Source organism: Amphiprion ocellaris, chromosome 24 (assembly GCF_022539595.1).
Source record: "Amphiprion ocellaris isolate individual 3 ecotype Okinawa chromosome 24, ASM2253959v1, whole genome shotgun sequence".
Lineage (NCBI taxonomy): Eukaryota > Metazoa > Chordata > Actinopteri > Pomacentridae > Amphiprion > Amphiprion ocellaris.
The window spans coordinates 16,096,913-16,115,225 of NC_072789.1; the positions used below are offsets into that span (position 1 = coordinate 16,096,913).

Genomic DNA, 18,313 nt, shown 5'->3' on the forward strand with positions numbered 1-18,313 from the left:
CCGCACTTGAACGTCAGAGGCCGCCCACTCTTCAAGTGGCTTGCAGCTGAAGACTACAGACAGCTCAGGATCAGGGCAGTGTGTAATGAACATGACTGTCGCTTCTCTGGGGTTGTTAAGAGTCTTGCCCTGTTGTTTTAGTCCCTCAACAGCAGTGTCTATAGCTTTGTTAAACCTAATCCAGTAGTCAACAGCAGTCTCAGTAGGAGAAGGTTTTGTGTCATAGAAGTCAGCCAGGGGCATAAAAGATGTCACAGAGTCACTAAAGTGCTGCTTGAGTATATCAAAAATGGGACGAGGGCCTGACTTCAAGCTCAGAGTGGGATTGCTACATAGCTCAACTCCACATCATGTGCTCGCCCTCTTAACTTGCTCAAAACCTCCTCTGCCTGGTCACAAAGCTGAATGTCCCTCTTATGCGGTACACCTTAACAGACTCCTCCCACTCAGTAACTGAGATTCTGTCTGTGCTGTCCCCCCAGAATGAATGGGGCTCATAATTGTCAAATTGACCCTGGAGACGTCAGCAATAGCAGAGCGAATCAAACTAGCATCACCAACTCGAATAGATTTAAGACATGAGGCAATATTTTCACCAATGCTGGCTCCTATCTGCTTCACCAGATCACTGAGAACACTAACAGGGACATGTTCTGCATCCTGGTCCACAGGAGGTGAAGCTGTATCACCAGATCTATCATCAGTATTTTCATACACATTCTCACTCATAGTTTGAGCCACCTTTGCATGATGAGGGGTAGATGTAATAAGTTCTCCCTCATTCCAGTCCACCAACTGTCGGCAGTGTTACACCAGGTTCAAAAGGCTCAGGAGCAGGAAATGAAACACCACCAGTGTAAACGTTTTAAAAATGCTTTTGTTCACAACAAGAAACTCTATACAGGAACCGGAACTAGAATCTTCGACACAGAAGAACTTAACCACTACTAGAACTAAAAAACAAAACCCATCTAGTGGTACAGAGGAATAACTACATGAACATGGAAAACTGAAACTAAGGTTAACCCACATATGGTAACACCAAGGCAGGGAAAAAAATGAAAATACAAAACTAACCCAGCCTAGACTACCAGTAATTATGAGCTGAAACCCCAGACTAAAGCTATCCTATGCAAAGCATAAAACACATTAAGTTTGATATGGAACGCTAATTATTAAATTCAACGTATTAACAATACAAATAGTTTGGTGACACTAGGGCTTGGAGACTTAGCTGATGATCTGAGAACAGTCCTTTTAGTTTGACTTCATCTAGAACTCTCCCTCCCGGTGTCCGCCATGTGCTTGGTAAGCTGGTGTCTGTAGAACCCGGTCGTGGCAGATGTTCCCAGAGAAAGTCCTCTTTCCAGGTGTAAGTCGATGTTCCCAGGTTAAGCTGGCGACAGATGGAGATCATCTGGAGGAGAAAGCAGAATCCGTGGCAGGGCGGAAAACCAGCAGACGAAGGAACCCAGGCAACTCAGCAGGCAGGAATCAGCTTTCTGAACAGAGAAAACAGAATTACTGGAAATTCTAGGCTGGTGGCAAAGACAGTTCTACTCCCAGCACTAACTGGAGAGTAGATGACGGTCCAGCTTCGAATAACGGGTGCAGTCTGCTTTTATGGAGATGCCCAGAGACCAGTCACTCAGCTCCACCTGCAGCTCGTCTGCTGAATACAATGCAGCACACCTGCTGCTAGCTTCACCACACACACCTAGGAGAGAGAGAGCAGGACGGGGGAGGAAGCACTACCACAGCCACAGCCTAAGCTGTGGCTGTGACAGGCAGTGATGGATTAAACCACAATTTCTGACCCCTGCCCAACTAGTCAAGTTTAACTCATCCATTGTTACTGAGAAACACAAAATTCAAAACAATGAAAAAACAAAATGTCTGAAAGACGAAACGTAATTTCTAGTAAATTATAGACCGTAACAAATGAACAGTTACCTGTGCAGAATCTCTTTCTGAAACTCACAGTCACTCAGTAAATTGTCCGTTACCTTAATTTTCCACCGTTCAAAATGTTTAGTCTTTTTTTTTTTTTTTTTAATTATTTTATTTTGTAAAACCTTTCACTGGAAATAAAACACCGAAGATGTCCTCTTGCGAACTGCGATCCATGGAGCCGACTCAGATGCTGTAGGGCCGGCAGGCTTTGACAGGCAGAGAGCCGTAACACTCCCGCGATGAAATGACGGAATCCCAGGAAGTAGACGGGGTCATGGCACCATTGTAGCGGTTGTGTACTCTCTCTTGCATTGTGTAGGTAATCAAAACTGGAGCATCTTCCCTTTTGGCATCAAAGCCGCCATTTATTTGTAGGAGCTGGTAAAACACACTGACATTCCTCTCACAGTCGCGCACGTGGTAACCTCCCAATCAAGCAAAAAACACAAAACAAATTATTCAGCATGGAGGTTAAACTTAGTTAGCATTTTCTAGCGGAGCTTGTACTGGTCATCTTACCATGGCAACCAGACACAGCAGACTGAGTCCGCAATATGAGGGCATACACCCCAAGTCTGCAGGGGCCAAGACGTGTGCGTCCATGCCATATCCGGTCACCGTGGGAACCAAATATGTAATATGAGATGGCAAGTGGAATCATTAACTTCGCTACACAGGACTTTGTCAGGGCTTATTTTTTACATGATCAAGAAAAGAAGAAAAGAAAGAGTGAGAAACATCCAGCCAAATGTTGTCCGTCAGGTTTGTGTTGTTTTGTGTGTGCAGGCTGTCAGGTTGTCTGGTCACAGAGGAAGGCTGTGCTTCTCTGGCCTCAGCTCTGAGCTTCAAGACCTCAAATCTGAGAGAGCTGGACCTGAGCTACAACCATCCAGGAGACTCAGGAGAGAAGATGCTGAGAGCTAAAGTGGAGGATCCACACTGTAGACTGGAAACTCTCAGGTACAGACAGACAAACACTCTCAGGTACAGACAGACAGACACTCTCAGGAAACTATCATAGTGTTGCAGGCCAAGCCTGCTCTTTTCCATCGGTAGGTTTCAGGGTGTGTGAGACGTCAGAGGTAGTGCTGCAGCGGTAGGAAGGAAGAAGAAGAGTGAAGCTGAAGAAGGGTGATGTGTACGGTGCAGCTGCAGTCACAGCGCATGTTATGGTCCAAACAGAGAAGTAGATCCAAGTGTGTTCTGGAGAAGCTGAGTGTGTGTACAGTGAGCTGCAGAGCTTGAATAAAGTTCCTTGTTCTCCACCGCAGAGTTGGTCTGGACTCTGAATACAATTTGTTCCCAACAGCAAGCCACGCTAAGCTAAGTGAGCTAGCATTTACCCGAGGCTGTTAAACTACGGTTCAGAAGCCGACGAAACTGGGTCGTTAGCACTAGCTTAGCACAAACACATTACGCAGGGGAAACTGTTAGCCTAGCTTAGCACAAGGACTGGAAACAGGGAAACTGTTAGTCTTGCTTTGCATTAAAACTGCAATCAGTGGAAAACTGTTAGCGTAGCTTAGGAGAAAGACTGCAAGCAGGCGCATGCTGTTAGCCAAGCTTAGCACAAAAAAATGTAAGCAGAGTAAACTGTTAACCTTGCTCGACACAAAGACTGTAACCAGTTGGAGAGTGTTAGCCTAGCTTAGCTCAATGTCCAAAAGAAGAGTAAACTATTAGCCTAGCTTAGCACAAAGACAGGAAGCAGGTTAACAGTTAGCGTAGCTTAGCTCAAAGACAGGAAGCAGGGTAAACTGTTAGCCTAGCTTAGCTGAAAGACAGGAAGCAGGGTAAACTGTTAGCTTAGCTCAAAGACAGGAAGCAGGGTAAACTGTTAGCCTAGCTTAGCTCAAATACAGGAAGCAGGGTAAACTGTTAGCCTAGCTTAGCTCAAAGACAGGAAGCAGGGTAAACTGTTAGCCTAGCTTAGCTCAAAGACAGGAAGCAGGGTAAACTGTTAGCCTAGCTCCATGAAAAGAGGAAGCATCAATGAGTAAAGCTGAATAATGAGTGTAAACTGAGCTGGAACGTGACGAGCACAGGACAGGACTTTAGAGATGCTGCATTCAGGTGTCTGTGTCTCCATGTTGGACTGGTCCTTTATCAGTGGAACAGTGTGAGAGCCATGTAACGTCCATGTGTGCTGCTGAAAGAGTCGCTGCTGCTCTGACCGTCCTCCTCCTTTCAGGGTGACGCCTGCTGGAGTCCGATGGTTGACACCAGGTCTGAGGAAGTGTAAGTGTGTTTTAATGGATTTATGGAAACAAAGCAGCACATTCAAGCATCTTCAAAGTGTCACATCTCTGAGGTCATCATCAAAGGTTTAATACTGATCAAATGATCCATCAATAACTGCAGCTGTGTTGTGTTTGTTCTCTCCATCAGATTCCTGTCAACTCACAGTCGATACAAACACAGTAAACAGAGAACTCAAACTGTCTGACAACAACAGGAAGGTGACATTTGTGGAGGAGGATCAGTCGTATCCTGATCATCCAGACAGGTTTGATTCCTGGCCTCAGCTGCTGTGTGAAACTGGTCTGACTGGTCACTGTTACTGGGAGGTGGAGTGGAGTGGAGAGGTTTCTATATCAGTGAGTTACAGAGGAATCAGAAGGAAAGGAGACAGTGATGACTGTGGGTTTGGACGTAATGATCAGTCCTGGAGTCTGATCTGCTATGATCGTGGTTACTGGGTCATTCACAATAAGAATCAAACATTCATCAATTCCTCCTCAGTCTCTCACAGAGTTTCAGTTTATGTGGACGTTCCTGCTGGAACTCTGTCCTTCTACAGAGTCTCCTCTGACTCTCTGATCCACCTCCACACCTTCAACACCACATTCACTCAACCTCTCTGTCCTGGATTTAGGTTCTATCCTGGTTCCTCAGTGTTTCTGTGCTGAGTTCAGTCTCCAGAGTCTCCTCCTGGTAGAGAAACAGTGTTGAACAGATAGTTGAGTCTCTCCATGACTCTGTCCCTCAGAAACATGTTTTCACATTCATGGATTAAATGTGTTTCTTTGTGAAATCCTTCTAAATGGTTCCTGTTACGGCCAGCGCCTCTTGCCCTGTGTGTGTGTTTTAACCAAATATTGTGGCTATGCAAATAGGGCTGTGTGATCCCCGCTCCCTGGTTGGACCACAATGGCAGAGGCGTGACTGCAACCAGGAGTCCTGCGATTGGTGCAGCGCTCACCAGGCTGACCAACCGAAAACTGCCAACCCTTTTAAAAGAGTTGGCAGTTCAACTGAACGGGGCAGCTGACTTCTAGCGTGCCGTTCTGTGTGATCTGTGTGGTTGGAATTGGGCTAGGACTAGTATTCAAAAACTGATACAGCAACCTTTCATTTCATTACAGGTAGTTTTCTTTTGTCTAGTTTTCACCAGGGTTAGTGGTGCTGACTCCCATGTAGTTTTGTTTTGTGCCAGTTCCCAGGTAGTGAGCCTTTTGTTTACTTTTTTTTCTTTTGTCCACAGTGATTGTATTGTAGTGTAGTGTTAAGTTCTCCTCATGAGAACTCTTCTTGTGTTTTGCTGTTTTCTTTAATTTGAGCAGCACCCACCAGCCCTCTTCCTTAGTTTTTTGTCATTTGTATAATATCTTGCACCTTTTTGTTCAAACTTTTCTATAATAAATAATTTGATTTTTACCAACTACAACTGTTTATGTTGCTTCCCTTCCCCCCCGACCCGGGGTTGTAACAATTCCTTGTAAACTTTTTCCTCTTCAAAGATGGAAGTTGTGATTATTCCAGGAGCCAAATGTGGTGTTTGCGTCTTTTTCCAGTCAAATGTTGAGAGTGAAAATCAGGATGTGGTGTTCCTCTGATGCTCCCTTGAACTAAAAGCATTTGAGCTGCACAAAGTGTGAAATGAGAGGAAGCAGTGAATCTACAAACTGCTGACAGACTTTCACACATTATTGTCCAGTGAAAATCAGGTTTTTGTGCATCCAGACTTGATCCTGATTTGAGTGTTTCAGTCCTGTTCTAGTGATGAAATGAGAACTTCCTTCATCTTGTGTGTGATGGAGAAGAATAAAGGGCTGTGGCTAAAAATCCTGACTCTGAGTTCTTCATTACAAACATACATTATATCAGCTGTTTATTATTGTGGGATCCAGTGTTCATTATTTGAGACAGAAGACTACTTCTCTCCAGTCAAGCTGTTTTTTTCTCATATCAGTGTCTCAGAAAGTCTTGTACAAGGACTTCTACTGTTTGGAACAGCCTCCCAGAAAAGGATGATGTTTGAATGTGAACACAACATTTTATCCTACATCGTACAATGTGATTGGCTATGGAACATACACATACAATTCAAATAATGAAATGTGAACGGCTAGGAGGTGGAGATAAATGATGATTTAGACTCAGTTCTCCCTCTGATAGGTGCACAGATATGTCCATGTCTCTTGGCATACGATCCATCCATTCTACAAGAGGCGCACCCTGTGAAAAGAACCCTCCTTTCTAAGACTTCCCGCACTCTCCTTTGTTAGCAGTTTGTGATGTGATGCAGCTACTGGTGGTATCCCATACGGAGGATTGTTATGGTTTCCCAACCTAAATAAACAGTTTCAATGCAGCATTGCTATTACCTTATTTAGGTATGGGGATATACTGTGGCTCTCTATGTCTTCAGAATGTGTACATATAAGGAACTGTAGTTTTGCAGCTTATCCTGTCTGTGACCAACATATATTCAAACCTGACGCTAGTCTCTCCCTTTAAAAGCCAATCACAACTCATGCATTAATTAAACAATAAATGGTTATTAATATCAATATTGTAATACCTATATGTGATATCAATTTCAGTGTTAGGCTAGCAGTGCCTTTAAAAAATAATAAAACCTAACATTGTTCATCTGCTGTATTCTACTCAACATGGAACAGGGTTCTAAAAAATACATTTGAAGTCCAAAAAAAAATTATTATTGGTCACAAATACATCTGACAGAATAGTGAGAAAAAGATGTTTCTACAAATGGATTTACTATTTTGGTGATCATCACTCATTTGACGTAAAAATCTAAAACATTTCACCACTTTTTCTTTCTTTTTAGTCATGCTTATTTGTTTATTTCCTCATAATGTGTGATTATTTACATGTTGTTTGGACACATCATGAAGAGTAACTGACATTTTTTAACAAATACATCTAATTTTACCTGATGGACCTGAAATAATCATTAAATATTTTTGTCATTTTATTCATATTTCTGGTAACTTTTTCTCATATTTCGATCATTTTATAAATATTTGTGATAGTTTTAGCTCATGTTTTTGTCATTTTATACATATTTGTGGAAATTTTATCTCATATTTTGGCCTTTTTTTGGGGGGTAGTTTTATGTCATATTTTGTTAGTTTTCCAGGACAACCTGCTGCTCTGTGGGGAGAGTTCTTCAACTGTGTGGCTCAATTCAATTCAGTTCAATTCAATTCAGTTCAATTACATTCAATTCAATTCAATTCAATTCAATTCAATTCAATTCAATTCAATTCAATTTTATTTATATAGCACCAATTACAGTCAAATTGTCTCGAGACACTTTACATGACCCATATGCCTGACCCCCAGAGCAAGCCAAAAGGTGACAGTGGCAACGAAAACACCCTTTTAACAGGGAAAAAAAAAACCTCAAGCAGAACCCGGCTCTAATGTGGGGGGACCCATCTGCTGCTGGCCGGGCGGGTTGAGAGGGAAAGAAGAGGTAGAGAGGTAGAGATAGAGGAATGGAGGTAGAGGTAAAGGGGTAGAGATAGAGGGGTAGAGGGTTACAGGGGTTACAGGGGTTACAGTTGGTGGGAGAACAACCAAACATCTGAAGCATCCAGCTCTGGGACCAGGGACACTCGGAGAAAGGACACAGGGAGAAACAGACTGAATGTAATGCAATAATGGTATATATAGTAAATACATAGGTAGTTAGAGAAGGGCTCAGTGCATCAAGAGAGGTCCCCCAGCAGCCTAGGCCTATAGCAGCATAACTAGGGGCAAACTAAAGGGACGTCAAGAGGGGAAGCCCGTCCCATAACACAACTCGTCATTCAGTGCACACATCAAGCACAGGAAACCAAAAATTACAACTGTAGATGCAAAGAAAAACTAATATCTCCACCCCCAAAGAAAAAAAATGTCCCAACCGGAAAAACAGAGACAGTCGCTCAATAAATTAGCACTACAAACCAGGCTGTAGGCACAAAAAAATAAACATAACAACGGGTAACAATTTTCAAAACATCCCTCGTTCCCACACCCCAAACCCTCATCCCACCAACCCCAATCCCCCTTTCCACCTTTCCAGAGCTGCATGCATTCCCCACCTCAGTATATCACTGTCAATCTTCCCACGAAGCTCCGCCACCAACTTGTTCATTACCCCTTGCACACGATGACCCTGTTCTTCTTTACAAGTTCCTGTCTTGCCCACCACAAGTTCCTTTTTGTCAGGCTAGCAATCAGCCATACAAGGAACGTCCCCTTTCCTTTACCCACCCCTCTGTTGACGCGATCCCATGATATAGCAGGCCTGGACATCACCTGCCCAAATCTTGAAACCACTCGAGACCAAAGTGCCTGTGCAAAAGGACAGTCCCACATGACGTGCACAACTGATTCATTGTCTGTGCAACCCACTCTTGGACATGCAGGAGATCTCGCCAACCCATGCCGGTGCATTATTTTGTGCACTGGCAAGCACCTGTGGAGACACAGCCAGTTGAGATCCTTGAGCCCATTGTCAAGTCCACATGGCTGTATCTCCCTCCAAGTGCTTGGTGACACCCCAATCACTGGAGGTGCAGACACTCTTTCCCTGACCTCATTATACAGGGCTCTGTGATCAAGCCTCACCGCTCCCATCAAAGCCTCTGGATGGGCTTTCAGCCACCTTGCAGCATGCTGGTAGTGCCAGGGCTGCTGCTCCACCTGTGGTGCCAAGTTGTCCCACACCATCAGCTCTCTTGCCTGATAGGCAAAAAACAGCCGCAGAAAGTAGCCTGATGGGTGCGCTGTTGGACCTGACAACTGAGCACACAAGAAAGACACAAAAATACAGTCCAGCTTCAATGGCAAGTGTGGTACGTCCCTTCCCCCTGCGTCGATCCTGGCCATCATGCGGGCCCTTGACAAATATTCATACCTGCCACCCCACAGGAAATCAAAGACCAGTCGCATCAGTGGCCGCCTCATACTCACTGGAAGAGGGAAAACGAATGCCAAATATAAAAGTGATGGCAGTACGTCCGCCTTCAGCACAAGTACCTTCCCCACAAAAGTCAGGAATCTGCCCTTCCACAACGAGAGCTTCCTCTGGACCTTCGCAAGGCGCTCAGTCCAGTTTGAGGTAGCGCTGTTGGCTGTCTCAAAATGAACCCCTAGGATCTTCAGAGGGCCAGGGCAGTGAGCAAGGCCCCCCGGTACGTCCGTCCGCCCTCTCCACCGGCCGAAGAACTTAACCGAGGACTTGGCAAAGTTCAGGCTCGCCCCTGCTACCTGCCCAAAGTCCTGTATGACCCGCAACGACCTGATCAGACATTCATCACTGTCCAGCAGCAACGTGGTGTCGTCCGCATACTGAGACAGCTTCACCCTCGTGCCCCCACTGCCTGGCACCAAAAGCCCTCTGATCCCCTGGTCTGCACGAATGGCCGCCCCAAGGGGTTCTATGTACAAAATATACAGCAGAGGAGAGAGCGGGCACCCCTGCCTCACCCCAGAATGTACCCCGAAAACCTTCCCCAGGTGACCATTAACTGTCACCATGCTCCTCCCCTCTGCATACAAAATCTGCAACCACCCCACAAAAACCTGGCTAAAACCCATTCGCTCAAGCACCCTAAACATGAAACCTCGGTGGACCCTGTCAGAAGCCTTCTGCTGGTCAAGAGCTACTGCCATCAGTGGCAGGTTACGGTCCTCTGACCAAGCAATCGCATCCCGGACAAGCTGGAGATTCCACCTCACCGAGCGCCCCTTCACCCCACATGTCTGGTCCACGTGAACCACATGCGGTAGCGCCGCGCTGAGTCGGACCGCAAGGACTTTTGCTAAAAGTTTGTAGTCCACACACAGCATAGTCAGTGGACCCCAGTTCCCCAGATCTGTGCGGTCCCCTTTCTTGTATAAGAGGGAGATAACCCCTGTTGCCAATGATTCTCCCATTGTGCCAGTGTGTAGCACCTCAGTTAAAACTTCCAATATTATCGGCCCCAGCACATCCCAGAAAACAACGTAAAACTCCACCGGAAGCCCATCAATGCCGGGGACCGTCTTTTTTCTCATTCGACGGAGCACTGCCTCCAGTTCATCGAGTGAGAGCGGGGCCTCCATAGCCTGTGCTATATCGGGTGGCACCCGCTGAGTGAGCAGGCTCAAAAACCTCTCCCCCGCCTCCTCATCAACCTCCCTCTCCTCAAAGAAAACGCGATAATGGTCAGTGGTGACACTCGCCATTTCACCTGCCTCTTGAGTGAGCCGTCCCTGTCCATCTCTGACTGCAGTCATTACCTGTCTCTCCCTGTTAGCCCGAATAGAGCTGAATAAAGCCCCCGAGCATGCCTCTGACTTTTCAACCAGGTCCCTCCTTGACCGCGCCAGATATGCACGAGCATCGTGCTCATAAAACTCCCTGAGCCGAGCCTTCAGAGAGTTACAAACCTGTAGGTCTATCTCACCCCCGCAGTTACCCCTAGCATATTCCAGCTCAAGCTGTTGCTGCAAGTGAGACACCCTTCTCCTTACCTGCCTCTTCCTGGTCTTACAGTAATGCAGGCAAAAGCATCGAATGCGATCCTTTGCTGCTTCCCACCATTCAGTAAGCCCAGAGCACATAGGTCGAAGGCCCAAAAGACCCTGGAAAAACGACAAAAATTGTTCTCTAAAAACAGCCTCTTCCAACACACTAATATTAAGTTCGCCAGTATCCAGGCCCAAAATGTGGCATAGGCGAGCTTACCCGAAACAGTAGCCCATGATGGTCAGTAAAAAAGACAGGGAACACCCGACCCTCCAACAAACTTAAAGACCTTGAGAAAAACACATAGTCTAGACGCTTGACTACCCCACGCGAGTTATGCCACGTGGGTCCGTCTGCCTTCGGTCGGACTGCCTTACCCCCATCCACCAGGCCATGTCCTTCCAGTAGCAGTGATATGTACTGCTTCCGAGTCATGCCTGTTCCCCCCAAATCAACATTAAAATCACCCCCGACAATGACCTGCCTGTTTGTAACGAGGTGCGGCTCCATGAGCCCGAAAACCTCCTCCCGCTCTGCTGGAGTTTGTGGCCCATACACCACAATGACCCTCAGCTTCAGTGACCCCCATGACACATCAGCACCCAGAACCCTCCCCTGAGAAATGATCACAACATTTTCCACTTTCACAGTACTTGACCCAAACAAAATCCCAACCCCAGTAGAGTGGACCCCCCCAACACTCCAGACTGAGGGTCCCCGTCCCCACTCCCGTGAAAAAATTACCTTGTCTCTGACATCCCGTAAGTGGACCTCTTGCAAGAAACAAAAATCAGGCCGAAGGGAGCCCACATAATCAAAGACAACCCTCCTTTTAACAGGGTCCCTCATGCCCCTCACATTCAATGACAGTACATTAAAAGAACCCATCTTTGAAAATTCAAAAAATTGATCTCCAAACAAAACCCAGACCCCTTCCTATGGATCATACAAGTTCTCACTGTCCATCTGCTCTGCCCAGGAAAAAGGCATGGTGTTCGGCGAGGACGACGGTCTGTTCGGTCCCTCATATGCATCCTCCCCCAAAGGTGAAGGTACCATGAGAAGATCTGGAGTCAGTTCAAGCTCCAGTTCAAAATCAGGCATGAGCGGGTCCCCCACAACAGCCTGAGTCTGTCCCTCATTCCCCCCTTCCCCGTCCCTCTCCACACTGTTTCCCACCTCCATTCGACCCTCTACAACCCCTGCTACTCCTTCTAATTCCTGGTCGGGCCCCGCCCCCTCCCGGCCCGCAATCTTCAACCCTCCATTCTCGACTGTTCCTTCACCCCTTGACCTCTTGCTATGCATGCCCTTTTCAGCAGGAGGACCCGCTTCAAAGGCCTGTGATCCTCGACGTGCCCCATGCTTGGCCTCGGGTAAGGCTGGGGCAGGGGTACTAACAGAGGAAACCACCTGGAGGCCGACCGAGGTCGATGAGCCCTCCCCGTGGTCCCCCGCAGGAACAGGTATGACGTTTCCTCCACCTGCAGCACTCTCTCCACCTTCGGCCGGGCCAGCCCCCGTTGGAGGTCCATTTGGCACATCCTGCACTGTGCCAGCCAATCCAAAGCCTTTGTTGACCCTCGAGGATCCCTCTGGCTTCCCACCTCTGGCGACTTCAGCAAAAGTCTTTACACGCTTTGGGCAGTCACGGTAGAGATGCCCCAAGCCACTGCATCCATGACAGGCCCTTGGTGCGCCACAGTCCTTCGCCTCATGTCCTCCTTGCCCACAGAACCGGCAACGGTCTCCGGCACATGTTGCTTCCACGTGGCCTGACTGTCGACATCGACGGCAAAATGCAGGTTGCCGCGAGTAATACAGGAAGCCCCTGTCACTGCCCAAGTTGAAAAAAGCGGGCGGATGCTTCAGGCCATTAGGCCCTTCTGGATCAGCCTTTAAAAGCACCTGGAACTGCCGCCGACCAGTCCAAAATCCCATGGGATCCTTCACATACCTGGCCGCCGTCACCACCTCTCCGTATTGACTCAGAAACGAAGCCAATTGCAGGTCAGTGACGAACGGGTTGTACATGTGCACCGTGATCAGTCTGAAGTTCGGCCGGTCCAGGTTCCAAATCTTGTACTTGGCAAGGGGCATTGCTGCTGCTGCAGTCCTGCATTTCTCAGCTGCTTGTCCGTAAATTTCCTCCCCTCTCAGCGTGACATCAAAGGCCTTGTCTTGCTGATTCCACTGGATGCAGTAGACATCTTCCACCTTGAGATGAAGAAGCCCCATGACGACATTCTTGCAGAACCAAGCACGGGACGATGCATCTTCCTCTGTTGAAGCCACTTGGAAACGCAGAGTGTATCTCAGCCCAACCCTTGGGATCAGCTGCTCCGATGCGGCCTTCGTGGCCATCCTCGCAGTGTGAAACAGTATCCGCTCAGCAGTGACTGTCGTGAAGCCAGATACTACACTTGATCTTAGCCAAAAGGCCGAGAAGCGATGAGCCCTGACTTTTCGCTGCCGGGGCCCAACCCCCTGGCGCAGTTCTCGCTTGTGCTGGTGCACTGTTTTCACCGGGCTGCACAAGTGGTTCCTGCTTGGCGACTCCGCCCACAAGCTCCACTGAGCACTGCCCAAACCCCCCCATCAAGCACAGACCCTCTGCTTTCAACCAATAGGTACGGCTCTGCCAGAGAGCAAAGCCTGCCAAAAATAGGCTAAACTCGTTGGAGTCACTCTCCACGGAAGTCTTTAGTAAAAGGCGAAAGACTTGTGCGTTATGAAGAGAAACCAGAGTAAGGGTGTCTTTGCTGCGGAGAAGCAGCCCAAAAGCCTGGTGGTCCCAGCCACTACCCTCGTGGTGGGGCTCGCTTGTATTGGCCACGAAGTGGCAGATCCCGGGCCACGCCCAGTGCACCTCACCTCTCCCCTCCCCGTGCGGCCAAAGGCTCCGTCCAGTCGCAATTGCAGTCCGTCGGCTGGATGGCCGGCCGCGTTCCGACGGTTGCCTCGTTTGTTTGGAAATCTAACAAACGCCGTGCCCTGCGGGTTTTGAGACTTCGGCTCCCTGGCCGTTCTTTGCCAAACATTTGCGGCGGCTGATGTGGAGTGATCCGACACCGTGGGAGCCCGGTGATACTCAAGAGCGGGCCACCCACAGGTCCGCAGGACGTCTGGCCACATTTTACGTCACTCAACTCCACCGGAAGCCCATCAATGCCGGGGACCGTCTTTTTTCTCATTCGACGGAGCACTGCCTCCAGTTCATCGAGTGAGAGCGGGGCCTCCATAGCCTGTGCTATATCGGGTGGCACCCGCTGAGTGAGCAGGCTCAAAAACCTCTCCCCCGCCTCCTCATCAACCTCCCTCTCCTCAAAGAAAACGCGATAATGGTCAGTGGTGACACTCGCCATTTCACCTGCCTCTTGAGTGAGCCGTCCCTGTCCATCTCTGACTGCAGTCATTACCTGTCTCTCCCTGTTAGCCCGAATAGAGCTGAATAAAGCCCCCGAGCATGCCTCTGACTTTTCAACCAGGTCCCTCCTTGACCGCGCCAGATATGCACGAGCATCGTGCTCATAAAACTCCCTGAGCCGAGCCTTCAGAGAGTTACAAACCTGTAGGTCTATCTCACCCCCGCAGTTACCCCTAGCATATTCCAGCTCAAGCTGTTGCTGCAAGTGAGACACCCTTCTCCTTACCTGCCTCTTCCTGGTCTTACAGTAATGCAGGCAAAAGCATCGAATGCGATCCTTTGCTGCTTCCCACCATTCAGTAAGCCCAGAGCACATAGGTCGAAGGCCCAAAAGACCCTGGAAAAACGACAAAAATTGTTCTCTAAAAACAGCCTCTTCCAACACACTAATATTAAGTCGCCAGTATCCAGGCCCAAAATGTGGCATAGGCGAGCTTACCCGAAACAGTAGCCCATGATGGTCAGTAAAAAAGACAGGGAACACCCGACCCTCCAACAAACTTAAAGACCTTGAGAAAAACACATAGTCTAGACGCTTGACTACCCCACGCGAGTTATGCCACGTGGGTCCGTCTGCCTTCGGTCGGACTGCCTTACCCCCATCCACCAGGCCATGTCCTTCCAGTAGCAGTGATATGTACTGCTTCCGAGTCATGCCTGTTCCCCCCAAATCAACATTAAAATCACCCCCGACAATGACCTGCCTGTTTGTAACGAGGTGCGGCTCCATGAGCCCGAAAACCTCCTCCCGCTCTGCTGGAGTTTGTGGCCCATACACCACAATGACCCTCAGCTTCAGTGACCCCCATGACACATCAGCACCCAGAACCCTCCCCTGAGAAATGATCACAACATTTTCCACTTTCACAGTACTTGACCCAAACAAAATCCCAACCCCAGTAGAGTGGACCCCCCCAACACTCCAGACTGAGGGTCCCCGTCCCCACTCCCGTGAAAAAATTACCTTGTCTCTGACATCCCGTAAGTGGACCTCTTGCAAGAAACAAAAATCAGGCCGAAGGGAGCCCACATAATCAAAGACAACCCTCCTTTTAACAGGGTCCCTCATGCCCCTCACATTCAACGACAGTACATTAAAAGAACTCATCTTGAAAATTCAAAAAATTAATCTCCAAACAAAACCCAGACCCCTTCCTATGGATCATACAAGTTCTCGCTGTCCATCTGCTCTGCCCAGGAAAAAGGCATGGCGTTCGGCGAGGACGACGGTCTGTTCGGTCCCTCATATGCATCCTCCCCCAAAGGTGAAGGTACCATGAGAAGATCTGGAGTCAGTTCAAGCTCCAGTTCAAAACCAGGCATGAGCGGGTCCCCCACAACAGCCTGAGTCTGTCCCTCATTCCCCCCTTCCCCGTCCCTCTCCACACTGTTTCCCACCTCCATTCGACCCTCTACAACCCCTGCTACTCCTTCTAATTCCTGGTCGGGCCCCGCCCCCTCCCGGCCCGCAATCTTCAACCCTCCATTCTCGACTGTTCCTTCACCCCTTGACCTCTTGCTATGCATGCCCTTTTCAGCAGGAGGACCCACTTCAAAGGCCTGTGATCCTCTACGCGCCCCATGCTTGGCCTCGGGTAAGGCTGGGACAGGGGCACCCACAGAGGAAACCACCTGGAGGCCGACCGAGGTCGATGGGCCCTCCCCGTGGTCCCCCGCAGGAACAGGTATGACGTTTCCTCCACCTGCAGCACTCTCTCCACCTTCGGCCGGGCCAGCCCCCGTTGGAGGTCCATTTGGCACATCCTGCACTGTGCCAGCCAATCCAAAGCCTTTGTTGACCCTCGAGGATCCCTCTGGCTTCCCACCTCTGGCGACTTCAGCAAAAGTCTTTACACGCTTTGGGCAGTCACGGTAGAGATGCCCCAAGCCACTGCATCCATGACAGGCCCTTGGTGCGCCACAGTCCTTCGCCTCATGTCCTCCTTGCCCACAGAACCGGCAACGGTCTCCGGCACATGTTGCTTCCACGTGGCCCGACTGTCGACATCGACGGCAAAATGCAGGTTGCCGAGAGTAATACAGGAAGCCCCTGTCACTGCCCAAGTTGAAAAAAGCGGGCGGGTGCTTCAGGCCATTAGGCCCTTCTGGATCAGCCTTTAAAAGCACCTGGAACTGCCGCCGACCAGTCCAAAACCCCATGGGATCCTTCACATACCTGGCCGCCGTCACCACCTCACCGTATTGACTCAGAAACGAAGCCAATTGCAGGTCAGTGACAAACGGGTTGTACATGTGCACCGTGATCAGTCTGAAGTTCGGCCGGTCCAGGTTCCAAATCTTGTACTTGGCAAGGGGCATTGCTGCCGCTGCGTTCCTGCATTTCTCAGCTGCTCGTCCATAAACTTCCTCCCCTCTCAGTGTGACATCAAAGGCCTTGTCCTGCTGGTTCCACTGGATGCAGTAGACATCTTCCACCTTGAGACGAAGAAGCCCCATGATGACATTCTTGCAGAACCAAGCACGGGACGATGCATCTTCCTCTGTTGAAGCCACTTGGAAACGCAGAGTATATCTCAGCCCAACCCTCGGGATCAGCTGCTCCGATGCGGCCTCCGTGGCCATCCTCGCAGTGTGAAACAGTATCCGCTCAGCAGTGACTGTCGTGAAGCCAGATACTACACTTGATCTTAGCCAAAAGGCCGAGAAGCGATGAGCCCTGACTTTTCGCTGCCGGGGCCCAACCCCCTGGCGCAGTTCTCGCTTGTGCTGGTGCACTGTTTTCACCGGGCTAGCACAAGCCGTGCCCTGCGGGTTTTGAGACTTCGGCTCCCTGGCCGTTCTTTGCCAAACATTTGCGGCGGCTGATGTGGAGTGATCCGACACCGTGGGAGCCCGGTGATACTCAAGAGCGGGCCACCCACAGGTCCGCAGGACGTCTGGCCACATTTTCCGGCCACTTCACTCAATTCAACTGAGTCAAGAAAGAACGTTTCAAATGTAGCTTTCACACAGGATAGCTGTCGTGAGCAACGCTGTCCTCCAGGAACAACCACTGCTAGGGTACGGACAAGGAATTTGCAAGAATGATGCTTGCTTTGCTGTGCGCAACGTGACACGAGGCTGCCTTGTCCTGTACTGTGCTGCATTTGAGGAGCCATTTTCCGCTCTCACCGGTCTCGCCATCGTGTTTCCAGAATTGTGTGGCTGTGTGTGTTCTCAGTGCTGATGGTGGAACGGCCACGAGCCACCAACATGCTACTTTTGCACTTCCACCCATTGTGAGACCATAGTGTGACCGAAAGCTCACCGTGCGACCCTTCTGTTCTTTCTCCAACTCGCTGAAACCCGTGCGGAAAAATCTGACTTGGACAGTGTGACTGAAGACCTTTGCCGTCCGCAGCCAAGAGGAAAACCACTCTCTCTTCAAACTGAGTTGCGTAAGCATGACGACGCCACAGAAGCAGCTCCTGCGCTGCTGGCTTCGTTTGACAGCTTTGGGGGTCACTGCCCAATCTGCCAGAGCGTTGTTGTTTGCTTGTTGTATTTCTATTCTACAAGGCCGGAGAAGGGTGCACCGTTCCTGGCGGCACTGCAGTGCCAGGTCGATGCGTGGAGTGAAAGGAGCAAGCCCCTCTTTCAGCTCCCGGTGCTAAAAATCCGTTTAATATATAGTCCTCACGTTGGAGAACATATCAGATATTAAACTGATAAGAACAGATTTTTTTTTTTTTTTTTTAATTAAATAATACATACAACAGAACTTGCACAAGCAATACAAGACATCAATCATAACACAACTTCTCATTCAGTGCACACATCAAGCACAGGAAACCAAAAATTACAACTGTAGATGCAAAGAAAAACTCATACCCCCCCCCAAAAAAATGTCCCAACTGGAACAACACAGACAGTTGCTCTATAAATTATCACTACACACCAGGCCATAGGCAAAAAAATAAACATAACAACTGGTAACAATTTTCAAAACATCCCTCATTTCCACACCCCAAACCCTCATCCCACCAACCCCAATCCCCCTTTCCACCTCTCCAGAGCTGCATGCATTCCCCACCTCAGTATATCACTGTCAATCCTCCCACGAAGCTCCGCCACCAGCTTGTTCATTACCCCTTGCACACCGATGACCCTGTGCTTCTTGACAAGTTCCTGTCTTGCCCACCACAAGTTCCTTTTTGTTAGGCTAGTAATCAGCCATACAA

General features: G+C 48.9%; 2 non-coding genes and 3 pseudogenes across 2 annotated transcripts; 1 reads left to right on the plus strand and 4 right to left on the minus strand.

The window, feature by feature from the left end:
- LOC111577175 (NACHT, LRR and PYD domains-containing protein 12-like) overlaps positions 1-6,018 on the plus strand; it is a 35,366-nt pseudogene extending 29,348 nt beyond the window's left edge.
- A 7,063-nt stretch (positions 6,019-13,081) lies between these two features.
- LOC111584350 (U2 spliceosomal RNA) lies at positions 13,082-13,158 on the minus strand (annotated as a pseudogene).
- Positions 13,159-13,340: 182 nt separating this feature from the next.
- On the minus strand, positions 13,341-13,456 carry LOC111577192 (U5 spliceosomal RNA). Its single transcript, XR_002747716.1, has one exon. It is a non-coding gene; the product is annotated as a U5 spliceosomal RNA (small nuclear RNA).
- Positions 13,457-16,727: 3,271 nt separating this feature from the next.
- Positions 16,728-16,804, minus strand: LOC111570102 (U2 spliceosomal RNA; annotated as a pseudogene).
- An 853-nt stretch (positions 16,805-17,657) lies between these two features.
- On the minus strand, positions 17,658-17,852 carry LOC111585967 (U2 spliceosomal RNA). The gene has a single exon (XR_002747902.2). It is a non-coding gene; the product is annotated as a U2 spliceosomal RNA (small nuclear RNA).
- Between the last annotated feature and the right edge of the window lie 461 nt (positions 17,853-18,313).